The 13,943-nt window shown below is 43.1% G+C and overlaps 1 long non-coding RNA gene across 1 annotated transcript; it reads right to left on the bottom strand.

Moving 5' to 3' along the window:
- Window positions 1–419: 419 nt before the first annotated feature.
- Window positions 420–8,324, bottom strand: LOC132658957 (uncharacterized). Its single transcript, XR_009598958.1, has 5 exons — window positions 8,286–8,324; window positions 3,829–3,939; window positions 2,815–2,916; window positions 2,339–2,381; window positions 420–621 (listed from the first exon to the last, which is right to left on the bottom strand). It is a non-coding gene; the product is annotated as an uncharacterized LOC132658957 (long non-coding RNA).
- Window positions 8,325–13,943: the final 5,619 nt, after the last annotated feature.

The following is a 13,943-nucleotide window of genomic DNA, read 5'->3' as shown; positions in this document are numbered from 1 at the left end:
CATCTAAAGGACCGGGGGAGATCCTGTCCCCTGTCCCCTGTCCCATGGTTGTTTAGTCTTTTTTTCTCCCTGACTCCTGGACACCTGAGTGCATCTCTATCGAATCCCCATCAGACTTGCCTCTGATGAACACCTGTCTTATTAAAGGCACAGTTTCCTGGGGCTTCCTTGGTAGCTGGTAAAGAATCCACCTGAAATGATGAAGACCTGGGTTCAGTCCCTGAGTCGGAAGAGTCTCTGGAGAAGGGAAAGCCTACCAATTCCAATATTGTGGCCTGGAAAATTCCATGAACTATATAGTCCATGGGGTCACAAAGAGTCAGACACAACCGAGTGACTTTCACATTTCCTGGATATTTAAAGTGGAAAATTGCGTGTTTGAAATCAAGTGACTTTTGCACAGACACACATTTGCAGGGAAGATATTAACTCAATTTATGTAAGCCTTCAGAAATCAAATGCCACCAGACAGCACATGACCAGGGACCAGGAGAAATGAGATGGGAAAGAGAGTGTGAGTGTGAAGAGAGAAGGATCCTGTTAGTCAGGAAGCAAGAAAGTCGTCTTCATGTTGTTGATCTTGGTTCCATGCAGAAGAGGATGTGCCTGGTCTCAGTGACTCTGTAGGTGAATAAAACAGGACCAAAAGTTTAGTAGCGGTGACTGTGCAATGGCTGACAGGGTTGAGACTCAGGCAGCAGGCTGTCCAAGGTACAGGAGCTGGTAGGGGATCCAGTGGACAGAATCCTGGTGGACATCGATACTCCACATCTCTGAGACGGTAGGTTCCCTGTGGAATTTTCCCCAGAATGTACATAAGGTGGGAGATTTTGCTTTTGGGATTCATTTGAGGAGAAATGATTTCAGAGTGCATGTTCATGGTGAATCTTCGTCTAAAGGTGGTTTACTGTCAATGTGGTTGAGTTACATTCTTTTCCTAATTCCACAAATTTTATCTTTTGGGTCTTCAAGAACTATTTTTTTAAGTTTCATTTTGGAATATAGGTAATTAACAATGTATTAATTTCAGGGGTAATGGAGCCTGATTAAAGTATACATACATATATTAATATTGATTGTTTTTCAGATTCTTTTCAAATTTAGGTTTTTACAGAATATTGCATTTAGCCCCTGTGCTATGCAGTTGAACCTTATTCTCTATACATCCTCTTTATAATAGTTTGTCTCTGTTGACCCAAACTCCCAATCTATATCTTTCCCAAATCTTTCCCCATCTGCAAAAACATCTGTTCTCTATGTCTGTGAGTCTGTTTCTGTTCTGTAAATAACCTCCCTCATCTCTTATTTCTGATTTCATGTATAAGTGATACATATTGCATTTGTCTATTTCTTTCTGACTTACTTCACTCAGTATGACAATCTGTAGGTCCATACACATTGCTACAAATGGCATGGTTTCATTATTTTTTACAGCTGAGCAATATTCCATTGAATATTTGCAACATTTTTTTATCATATTCATCTGCAAGTTAGAGCTTTTCTTTGCATTTTTACTTTCGGTTGTTTTCTCAACAAGAAATTAAAGCCACACTTTAGCCGAGATCAGTGTCATTTTCTGACGCTGTCCTACTTTTGAAACCTTAAAGATCCCAGTAACAGAAATTACCCTCTAAAGGGGAATATGATTCAAATGCATATTTCAGACAGTGTCGTTGGAAGGCATTTAGGTTCTGTCAGAGTCACGTGACATTAAACACTGGTCTTGAGAAACCATGAGCACTGTTTAATCCTGGTGTTCCTGGAGGACAGACGTGTGTGGACAACTATCAGGTCAGGACTGACGGGAACACTGAGGAGTTTGCGCCAACTTGTGGGGATTCCTGCTTCTGTCTGATGACTCTGGTCTGCAAGATTCCTGCAGGATAAGGCTCTCTCACCAAAGCTGCTCAGCAATAATCAAGCAAACAGTTTGTAATTTCAACTGTTTCAAGATAAGAAAAATTACCTAATGTAACAGACAAAACTCTCTAGTGCTAGAATGTAAGTTATTGGGACAAATCATTGTTACGTGCAATGTTTGGCTTGTATGAAATAGGCACAGGTGGTAAAGAACCCGCTTGCTGATACAGGCAATGTGGAAAGGCTTGTTAAATCCCCTAGTTGAGAAGATCCCCTGGAGAAGGGAATGGCAACCAACTCTAGCATGTTTACCTGGAGAATCCCATGGTCAGGGGAGCCTGGTGGGCTACAGCCCATGGGGGTCATACAGAGTCTGACACAACTGAAGCCACTTATTGGGCATTAGGCATAAAATGGCAATGTGTCCTTTTTTACTTATCTGGTGGGGCAGCATTAGTAATGAACTATGCTTACTTACCAAACTGTTGAACTCAATTTTATTCACTCCGCTGGACAGTCATCTATGGAAAAACAAAATGGGAGAAATTAAAGAGCCTCTGATTACTCCCATTCTCCAGTATGTTTAAGATTTCTTTTCTCTTCTAAATAATATATTTTATAATAGTAGCTTCCCTGGAAGCTCAGTCAGTAAAGAATCTGCCTGCAGTACAGGAGATACAGGCTCCATCCCTGGGTCTGAAAGTTTGCCTGGAGAAGGAAATTGCAACCCACTCCAGTATTCTTTCCTGGAAAATCCTATGGACAGAGGAGTCTGTCAGGCTACAGTGCATGGACTTACAAGAGTCAGATAAGACTTAGAGACTAAACCACCATCAACCACCGTTTTACATGAGATTACGTATGGAAAAATAAATTTTAAATAAGTTGATTTGTTTCCTGATTGTTACATACCAGGGGAATGATATAGTCAGGAAAAAAGTATAATTTCATTACCATTATCAATGAAGTTCACGATATTTTCCTCTGGAATCCCTCTGTCACTTGCCTCCTTTTTGAACTTCTCATAGTCAATGTCTGAAATCTGGTCGCGTTTGCCTGAAAGTCACCATGCAAAAAGGAGAATGCACAGAAATTTCTGAATATACAGAACAAGGAATTGAATGTGCCAATCTGATCTCCACTTGTATAATTTAAGAGAGCCTCAAACAGTTCCCATGTCCCATGCTGCAGATGTCTGCTGTCCTCAGACTTAATTTCCCTCTAACTCTGTAACTAAACCCTGCCAGCATCAGCAGCAGGACCGCCAAAGACTTGCAGGAGCTGCATGGATTTGAGACTCAACCCATCACAGTAGACACCTGGCTTGCTTCTTTTTCAAGCTCCCCAGAACCTGCACCCGTACTCCTGTCTTGTTCTGGGCCCCACTTAGCAGGAAGCAGGGTTTTCCCATGGTGGAGACACATTAACCCCATCACATACCACTTGGGAGACAATTTACTCTTTAGCCAACCATTCTACACAGTACCTTTTCTGAAACAGACATCTACTGGCATGATGGTACACTCACCTCAGTGTCTCTGTGTGTTCATTTGGGGTCATGTCACTGTTCATAAGAAGAGTGCATTTAACAGGACGAAGATTTATTTTACAAGTTTCTGTTCCAGGTGTTATAATGCATGAGAAAACTGATATAAAATGATGTAATTCAGGCCAGCCTCATTATAGCCATGACTTGAGCTTAGTTGATGTATTTTTTCTAAATACTCTATAAAAATTATTTTTTTAATGTCAATTGGTAGGGATTATTTTCAGATATTTGAGAATTATTTTTGGCCCCTGTTTCTTAGCAGATTACCTTCCAGGATATCTAAGTCAGTGAACACGAATACAGAGACCTTGTACACTGAATAGTGAATATTGTCAACACCTCGTGATTTTCTGAATGAAAGTTCTGGCACGGACACGTGGCGTGACAATGCCAATGGGAATTTTAGAATGCATACATACCGAGTATTCCAACCAACTCTGTCTCTTTTCCTTCTTCATCCACATTGTGAATAGATCCTATTATGGTGTCAGCTGACAGGTGAAGAATTATAACTTGGTTTTCACCCGCATCTGTGATAGAGAGGAGATACATATGTACAACCCCGCATTCATTTGTATCCAGTGGGATGTATTGTGACAGGCCGAGGGCAGTATGAACTGCACGTGTGGTACTGATGGATGCCTCTATCCATAGGTGCAATGCATGCTATCATACTTAGAACAGCAAGAAAAGCAGGCAAGACTTTCCCTCAACCCCACCTTTTCCTATACTTAACCAGTCACTCCTTGCTATCCTACTGAGATGCTTTCTAGAAACTGTGTCCTAGTGAAACCAATAACTGTATTTTTTTAAATTATCTAATTTCAGTTAATTGTTTGCTACTCTGAATTGCCGTCACTGTCCGCAGATTTCTCTGCTTGTGTTGCCCCAGGGGCCACTCTCTAGTTGTGGAACACAGGCTTCGCGTTGCAGAGGCTTCTCTTGTCAAGTAGAGACCCTAGGAGGCATGGGCTCTGTCGTTGCCGCTAGCTGGCTCTAGAGCACCTGCTCAGTAGCTGTGGCACATGGGCTTTGGGCCCTAAGGTAAGCGGGATCATCCTGGGCCAGGGGTCCAATCCGTGAGTGCTGCATTGGCCAGACGATTCTTATCCACAGGACCACTGGGGAAGTCCCCAGCACTGTTTTCAACAGCATGAGGGTGTTACCAAGCAGAAGTTCTAAAAGCCTTTGTATTCCTCTTACCCCAGCCATGGCATTGATTTCTCTGGACCAAAATCAGCCTACCATTCAATAAGCTTGTGTTCCTGACTGCTTAGCCTGTGCCAGGCAATCTTCAGAACACTTAACATTAATTATTATGTTTCCTCTGCCCCCTCAGTCTCGGGTATTACAGAGCCCACTGCCAAATCTGTTGTTCTGAAGACAGTTCACCTTCTGGGATGTGCAGGCAGTGAGCTCCATCCCCACCTGGAACACCACCTCTCCTCTCTGCCCTGCCCATCCACTCTGCCCCATGTGTCTGGACAAGAAGCAGCTCTGACCTACTGTGTGTTATGTCTAAACTGTCTATGTCCACTCTGTCTCTCCTGGCCTCCACCACAACTTCCTGCAATCACTCAGCGAGATGAGATGTAAACTGCACAACTGTGTTCCTGAAACATGAAAACACCATTCCTCAGTGTCTAAAATACTGAAAAGCATTAGTCTGCTTGAAAAGGAGAAAAAAAAAAAAAACAGCTGAAACAGCTTCACCGTCTCATAACCCCAAAAATATATACAACATGCCCAAGCCAACCATGAGTCCATGAACCTTGGATTGCATTGGGATAATTTAAGCCAAACGATGCATGTCCTCAGATTATCAGTGACCACCTGTTCTTTACCATGACTTCACCAAGGTGGGCATAGCAGCAGCACTGAATTGGCTGTGAAGGCGATGGCACAGTTGAGTAAAGCTATCTTCTGGGTATCGGGTCACAGTCAAGGTCACTGCTTGTGCTGTGCTTGATGTGAGATACCTCACTACACAAAACAGAGCTGGGGGTTAGCTCCTGAAAGAGACCTGTGCAAGACGGCAAACTATTCTATTTCCCTCCCTTGTTATTTGCTCTGTAAAAATCCAGCTAAAAAGAATTACAAAAACAAAAGAAACAATAGCAGTGGAAGCATTCCTGATTCAGTCAAAGGAAAAAATAATATGGAAATTATGATGCTGGGAAAGATTGAAGGTGGCAGTAGAAGGGGGCGACAGAGGATGAGATGGTTGGATGGCATCACTGACTTGATGGACACAAGTTTGTACAAGCTCCGGAAGTTGGTGGTGGACACGGAAGCCTGGTGTGCTACAGTCTGTGGGGTCACAAAGAGTCGTGCACGACCGAGCAGCTGAACTGAACTGAAGAATATGAGAGCACAGCTTAAAAATCATCAACTGTTAGAAATTATCCACAAAAGTATGGGGAAATATTTCAGGCATACGTTTTACTTCTTTGAGGTCATTTAATTTGCAACTGTGCCAATATTTCGTTAAGGCAAGGGTTGTGATCACATACGGAAATATTCAAATTTTCATCAAATGTGTACCTCTTCAGCCACTTAAAATTAGGAATGGTGCTTAGAGCCCTCATGGAGGACTTCAGGATATAAATCTGAGCCAGCACCCCCATTGCTTCGAACACAAGCTGCCTTTATGATTGAACTCAGGATAGTTTCCTTGGATTTAAGTTCTTCCACCAAAGTTTTATCAGATTTAGATGTTGTAAGACCATGTTTAAAAAGTGATTGACGCCAATGTGCAATCTCAAGACAGAACCTGGCAACGTCAGTTCGTTCACAAGGCTCTTGTAAATTTTCTGTGAGAACCGTGTGAGTCTCAGTCCAGTCACTCAATCGTGTCTGACTCTTTGTGACCCCACGGACTGCAGCATGCCAGGCCTCCCTGTCCATCACCCACTCCCGCAGTTTACTCAAACTCATATCCATTGAGTCGGTGATGGGATCCAACCATCTCATTCTCTGTCGTCCGCTTCTCCTCCTGCCTTCAATCTTTCCCAGAATCAGGGTCTTTTCCAATGAGTTGGCTCTTCACATCAGGTGTCCAAAGTATTGGAGTTTCAGCTTCAGCATCAGTCCTTCCAATGAACATTCAGGATGCTCACGGTGAGAACCATACAAAATACAAATTCGACACCTGTGCTTAGTCTCGTTTTTCTCGTTGTTCAGATGCTAGGTCACTTCCAACTCTTTGCGATCTGATGACTACACCAAACCAGGCTCTTCTGTTCTCCATTATCTCTCAGTTTGCTCAAACTCATGCCCATCAGGAAGGTGATGCCATCTCTCCATCCAATCCTCTGGCATCCTATTCTGCTTTTGCCTTCATTCTTTCCCAGCATCAAGTTCTTTTCCAACAAATTGGCTCTTATCAGGTGGCCAAGGGATTGGAGCTTCAGGTTCACCATTAGCCCTTTCAATGAATACTCAGGGTTGGTTTCCTTTAAGATTGACTGGTTTGATCTTCTTGCAGTTCAAGGGTCTTCAAGAGTCTTCTCGAGCACCATAGTTCGAAAGTATCAGTTCTTCGGAGCTCAGCCTTCTTTATCATCCAGTCATCATACGATCTTTTTGCTCTCACATCCATTCATGACTACTGGAAAAACCATAGGTTTGACTCGATGGGTTGTTGTCAGCAAAGCAACATCTCTGCCTTTAAATGCACTGTCTAAGTTTGTCTTACCTGTACTTCCATGGAGTAAGCGTCTCTTAGATTCATGGTTGCAGTCACCATCTGCAGTGATTTTGGAGCCCATGAAAATAAAATCTGTCACTGCTTCCACACCTTCCCCTTTCTAGATGCCATGAAGTGATGGAACCAGATGCCATGGTCTTAGTTTGTTGAATGCTGTGTTTCAAGCCTGCTTTTTCATTCTCCTCTCTCACCCTCACTCAGAGGCTCTTTAGTTCCTCTTCACTTTCTGCCATTAGAGTGGTATCATCTGCATGGCAGAGGCTCTTGATACTTCTCCTGGCAATCTTGATTCTAGCTTGAGATTCACCTAGCCTGGCATTTCGCCTGATGCACTCTGCATATAAGTTATGTGAGCAGGGTGACAATATACAGCCCCGAGGTACTGCTTTCCAGTTTGGAACCAATGCATTTTTCCATGTGCAGCTCTAACTGTTGCCTCTTGATTGGCATACAGGTTTCTTAGGAAACAGGTACGGTGTTCTGGTATTCCCATGTCTTTAAGAATTGTCCACAGTTTGTGGCAAGCCTTTAGTCAAAGTCTTTAGCATAATCAGTGAAGTAGAAGTTAATGTTCCTCTGGAGCTACCTAACTTTCTCCATGATCCAGAAGATGTTGAAAATTTGATCTCTGGATCCCCTGCCTCTTCAAAACCCAGCTTGCACATCTGGAAATTTTCAGATCACGTGCTGCCAAAGCCCAGCTTGAAGGATTTGGAACATAACCTGACTAGCATATAAAATTAGCATGATTGTGTGGTAGTTAACATTCTTTGGCATTACCCTTCTTCTGTATGGGAACAGAAACTGCCTTTTGCAGTCCTGTGGCCAATGCTCAGCTTTCCAAATTTGCTGACTTATTATGTGCAGCATTTTAACAGCAATATCCTTTAGGATTCTAACTAGCTCACATTGGATGTCATCAGCTCCACTCACTTTGTTCATAGTAATATTTCCTAAGGCCTACTTGACTTCACACTCTAGGATGTCTGAGCCTAGTCTTATTGAGTAAAACTCAGTTGTGTGGAGACAGTCTGATCCTTGACTTCTAATTGTTAGCAGGAATAGAATGCAGGTGTTTGGGGTAACTGAAGGAAGTCAAGACCAAGATTTCCACCCAAACACACTCCTCCCAGTGAAACACTCTTACATTCAACATCAAATACTTACATGTAATATGATAAACTGAAATTTTTTCCTTTTCTCCTGTCACTTGTTTTTTGACACATTCTCCGTTTGACCTTAAAGACAAAATATGTTCAAGTTGTTTTATTAAAATGGCAAAATTCGGTATATAGTTAGTTCCTTTTTGTATCACACCCCAGATTGTGCTTGGGTCATCTTAGTACCTGGGAACAATGTGAACAAATGTGAACAATGAGAACAAAGAGAAGAAATCTGTTGTTCAAGATCAAGCAACTATCCGGTGACAAGGATGCTTTCTCTACACATTAGATCTGACCAGTAGTTCCAAAGATAAACTTCAAATACAATATAGGTCCTGTTTACAGCCAATACACATGGAGACGTCTAGCATTTTAGGAAAGCCCAGTAAGAACGAGCCTTTCCTTCAATTAGTTTCTGGAAACTGAGAGGAATAGCCATCATGACAGACCTCGGGCGTTCTCACAACCCGGGAGTGATTCATTAGAGGATGTGAGACCCTAATATCACCAAGAGTTAGAAGAAAATTTTCACTTTTTTCAAAAGGCACACTCTATCTATCACAACACCATACAAGGTTTAAACTTTAAAGACACATCTACGTGTGTATACACATTGACACATACACACACACAAGCAAGCACACAAGTACACATGATATGCTTATATGATGTAAGGAAATTGTACATATGCAGTGTATGTTAAGAATATACAGTCAGCTATGTAACAGAAGAGTTTGGGTGACTTCCTATATTGTCCTATGTACATGTATGTGAAAAAAATGGTATACTGGCACATAAAATGCATGGGAAACAAATGTTAAAAAGGAAATTACTCAACAAGAATTGGGTTAATTTTTGAACAGACTCCTTGTAAAGGAACCTCCACAGTGAATTGAGTTTACCGTTATCAGTCTTTAGGGAAATACACTGAAGTGACTGAAAAGAATCATAAGGTGGGAACAAAACAATTTTCCAAAAGCTGCAAATATGCAAAATTTTATCTATGCAAACCAAGCCCTTTCATGGGGCTGAAAAACACATCTCCCTGTATATGCGGACACGAAGTTAAATTTTAAAACCATTGTGCTGAGTGAGAGAAATCAGGGAAAATGGTGCAGCGTGCATAACTTTGTCGTCTGAAGATCCAGAAAAGGTGAGGATAAGCTGGTCAGGTCTTACCTGTTGCCTGAGGGGTAGATGTCAATTAATGAGTGATGAAAAGGAGCTGTGATGGAGAAATTATATAAATATATTTGATCCTAATGTTTAGTTTTGGCTGTGCTAGGTCTCCGTTGCTATGCGGGTTCTTCTCTGGTTTTGGAGAGCGAGGGCTACTCTGAGTGCCAGCCCGCAGGCTGCTCCCTCTGGCGGCTTCTCTCACGGAGCACGGGCTCTGGAACGCACTCTAGAGCACGGGCTCAGTAGCTCTGTCACAGGTGCCTGGTCTCTCCGCAGTTTGGGGGATCTTCCCGGACCAGAGACGCAACTTGTGTCTCCTGCATTGACAAGTGGATTCTTAACCCCCGAGCCACCAGGGAAGCCCAGAATTCTATATCTCGACTGTGCAGCTCGTTGAACAATTGTGGATTATGAAAGCTCATTGAATTAAGACCTCGACAAAGGGCAGATTATACATAAATACACTTCATAAAGCCTATTTCAGAAAGGGTGGCTGCTTGAAAAGTTAAACACAGGACACAAAAATTGTAAAGATGGCAGAGGATGATAAGAGGTGTTCTTAAAATATTAGTGATAACACACGTGCATATATGTGTGTGTGAGATATATATCTGTGTGTTTGTGTGAGTCTGTTTCTGTATGTGTGATTATAATTTGACTGTATGTATACTGTCTCAGCTCAGTGGTAAAGAATCTTCCTGCAACGCAGGAGACCAGGGTCCCATCCCGGGGTCGGGAAGATCCCCTTGGAGAAGGGAATAGCAACCCGCTCCAGAATTCTTGCAGGGAGAAATCCATGTTCTTTACCCCTAGTACCAGCTGGGACGCTCATCTGGGGCTGTGAGGACTTCAGTGAATTCAGTGGTGATGAACTATCTTGTGAGGATGCCCCACAGAGCAGAGCTCACTGCGGGCTCTCTCAGTACCCTCGGTTCTGGGCCCGGTGGGAACCGTCTCTAACAAATTCTGCAGAAGGGGTTCAAGGCCCTGGTTGGTTCCAGGACACGAGCCTCTTCCCGCTGCCGAGCCCCTCTTTCCTTTAATGAGTTGATGCCAGTGGAGCTTCTGGAACTCCCACCCTCTTCCAAGCAAAGACCACGACTTCTCCTGGAGGCTCACAAGTAAACTGCCCCCACCCCAGCTCGGAGACCCTGCTCATCCGCAACTCAAGGCATCACACTCTCAACATCGGCCAGAGAGTTCCCTGCAGATGGAGAAGGCACACCCTCCACCAGACTCAAGAGCTTACAGGTTTTGTTTTGTTTTGTTTTCCCTTCAGGGTGATTTTCACTTACTTGACATAAAAGTCGACGTCAACTGTGTCGTTTGCATGAAACTCAACATGACGTACGTAAATGTGGAATGGCCCATTCTCAGTGATCTTGTCTTTGTTACTGGCTGCGATGTAATGTGTTTTCCATTCCCCTGAAAACTGAAATCAAATTCCTGTGAGGAAGCTTCGGCCATCTGCAAATTCTGCTGATATCATTCCTCAGGAGTTTCTCTTATCCTTTCACTTGGGCAGAAGTTACCTATCTTTATGGACACAGCCCTAGGTATAAAATCATGTGAAAACTCAAGTCACTCAGGAAGGACTGAGGCATTACTGAGCTGGCTTGAGCTGTCTTGTCAAATGCAAGAGCCCTAGTCCAAGAGCAGTGAGATCTTCTGTTTTACAAGAGCAGTGAACAAGCATGGGAGCCAATGAACAGACAGCAGAGATGATACAGAGGCCATGCAGAACAGGTATATAGAGAGTGAATGGAGCAATTTTGAGTTGCAGGGAGATGGCCAGACTTACGGATCCACATGACCAAACCCCAAAAGGGACACACACACACATATACCCCAAGACCTCCTCCCAGCTTGCACCACCCCTGGTACCGGTTTGAGAAGAAGCTGAGCTTCACCGTGGCCTGCATAAAGCAGACCAAGGACAACACTGAGCAGCAGAACCTTCATCTCACTCTCTCTTCTTCTGCAGAAGCTGAGGGTGTCCCAGGGGTTGGAGAGGATGCGAAACCGGTGCCTCTTTTATAGCAAGCATCTGTTGGCGTGATGCATCATGAACCAATGGTTGTTCCTGATACAACCAAAGTTACACAGACGTCATCTTCTGTTTCCTGCTTGGTGGAGATAACTTTTCTGGCACTCTGTCATTTTAATAATGAGATTAGTCTTAAAAGAATGTTTCATAGATCTGGTATTTTGTCATTTTCACAATGAGATTTGTTTCAAGAGAGGCTTATGAATAAGTGAGAAATCACAGAACATGTGTGATAATTTCAAAGTCAGGAATATTTACTTTTCTTTATATCTGGAGATCCAAAATGGGATGAGCTGTCCAAGGTACATACCGCCTGCAACCTCCCACTCCCCATGTTGTTCACTTAACAGAGTACAGTGTTTAAGATTTGTTATGTAAAAGCAAATATTGACTATGTGGGTTACTCAAGGAAAATCTGTTTTGTAAGTGACCTTTGGAAAGTCTCCTGTTTCTCTAAAGTGAGGAGCATATCAGCACAAAGCATCCCACAGTGGGCTCTTCCTTTCTAATTTCTAAGAAGAGCCATTCAAATGCTCTTAACTTTACATGAAGAAGGCATGTCAACAATTCATTTTCAATACCCCTTTTTAGAACACCTTTTAACCAACTAATCAGTCATGTAGTAATTACTCAGTAACTGTTGTTTCTCTGGGTGAGTGAAAAAGCAGGATAGTATTTCTTGTAATTTTTAGAATTTAAATGGGAAGAGCAAATTTCCTGAATCTATACATGTAGTTATTTTCCTGGCTTCATATGAAAGAATCTATTGTTTTGTATTTTTAATCAAGTTCTTACTTATGTTCATCTTCATCGATAGTGATTTATCAAATCAATACATTAAAGGATTAGTCTTGTTCTGAGGGCAGAAATGAAGAAACAGTGAGTTTCAGCTGAGGGACAATCCCCAGAGGGCTCAACCAGTCCTGGCTGCTCCTGGGACCAATCAGAGCTGAGAGCGCTAAGCTTAGGTTGCACCTTGTCTCAAGAATGACTTCTGCTCACTTCTTCGGTTGATCCTTTCTGTCTTTATGTGGAACAACAGTGTAATCTTTTGTTTTGTCTTCCTTCTTTTCTTTTGGTTGCCATGTCATTTTTTCTCTTTCATTCACACGTCCGTCTGTACAGTATCTTGTTGTAGTTTTTGGCTGTGAAATCTGGGTGACTGAAGGCTTTCATGTCTCAGAAGTCCGTGAAATGGTTCCCTCTCTTTGGTCTTCGATCCAGATAATAATTTGGCTTTTTGTCTGTTTGTCTCTTGTGGTTGCACCCAGCAGCACACAGGTTCTTAGTTGTCCAAACAGGAAAAGAACCTATACCCAGCAAAGTGGAAGTGCAGGATCACCTCCAGGAAGGTCCCTGAATCAGATCATTCCCAGCAGGGATGTGGTCCCAGCTAGCACCCCTTATCTGCCCATCATCACCCTTCCATCTCGACCTCTGCATTTCCAGCATTTTCAGGTCTTTCTTTCGGGTTTCTACCAACACGTGTCCCCTCAGAATGTATCCTAAGACCATCGCTTCTTAAGAAGGCCTCACTGTTTGCCAGTCCAGGGGAAATTAATCGTTAGTTACTCTTAGAGTTTATCACAACGTTAGGGGAAGCACACTGAGACTGCCCACCCTGGCCAGGCACCATAGTAACCATTTGCATGACTTGTTTTATGACAGGAGATCCTGGTAAGGAATATGGAACTAATAAGCCACCACCGAATGGAAGAGTTTGGGAAAGGTCTAAAGGAGACACCACGTGTCTGTCCACTTCCCGGAATCCCTCTCGCTAGCATCCATCTTGGCTGAGTGATGTGTGTGCCACCAGGAAAGACTCTGAATTAGAATGATTGGCCAAAGACCACCCGGAAACTAATCCCATCACCATAAATCCCGAGCTGTTCTCCTGGGATCCCTTACCCTACTGCTCTCCACCCAGGTGCCCTTTCCCAATAAAATCTCTTGCTTTGTCAGCACATGTGTCTCCTCGGACAATTCATTTCTGAGTGTTAGACAAGAGCCCAGTTTCGGGCCCTGGACGGGGTCCCTCTTCCTGCAACAGCAACAGTTGTGAAAATCCTGTTGTCTCCCATTCATGTCACGCTCTCCTTTCCTCACTGTGTTCCCGAGTCTGTTCTCTGCATCTGTGTCTCCACTCCTTCCCTGCCACGCTGCTGAGAAGTTACTGCCACACAGGGAGCCCAGCCATGTGCTCTATGACAACCTAGAGGGGGCAGGACAGAGCGAGTGGAGCGGCTCAAAAGAGCGATGACGTCAGGAGAGTTGTGATGATTAGCTTGCTGTACACAAGGGGTGAAGAGAACATTGCAAAGCAATTCTCCAATTAAAAACTAAACCAAACAAACAAAATTGCCACTCACAAGGAAATTCATTAAAAAAAAAGAAATCCTATTGTTTTGTACCAAAAGGAAGTCATACAGCGTTTAA

This window comes from Ovis aries, chromosome Y (assembly GCF_016772045.2).
Source record: "Ovis aries strain OAR_USU_Benz2616 breed Rambouillet chromosome Y, ARS-UI_Ramb_v3.0, whole genome shotgun sequence".
In the NCBI taxonomy this organism is placed as follows: domain Eukaryota; kingdom Metazoa; phylum Chordata; class Mammalia; order Artiodactyla; family Bovidae; genus Ovis; species Ovis aries.
Note: the sequence above shows the minus strand (reverse complement) of the source record. Positions and strands in the feature narration are given on the sequence as shown.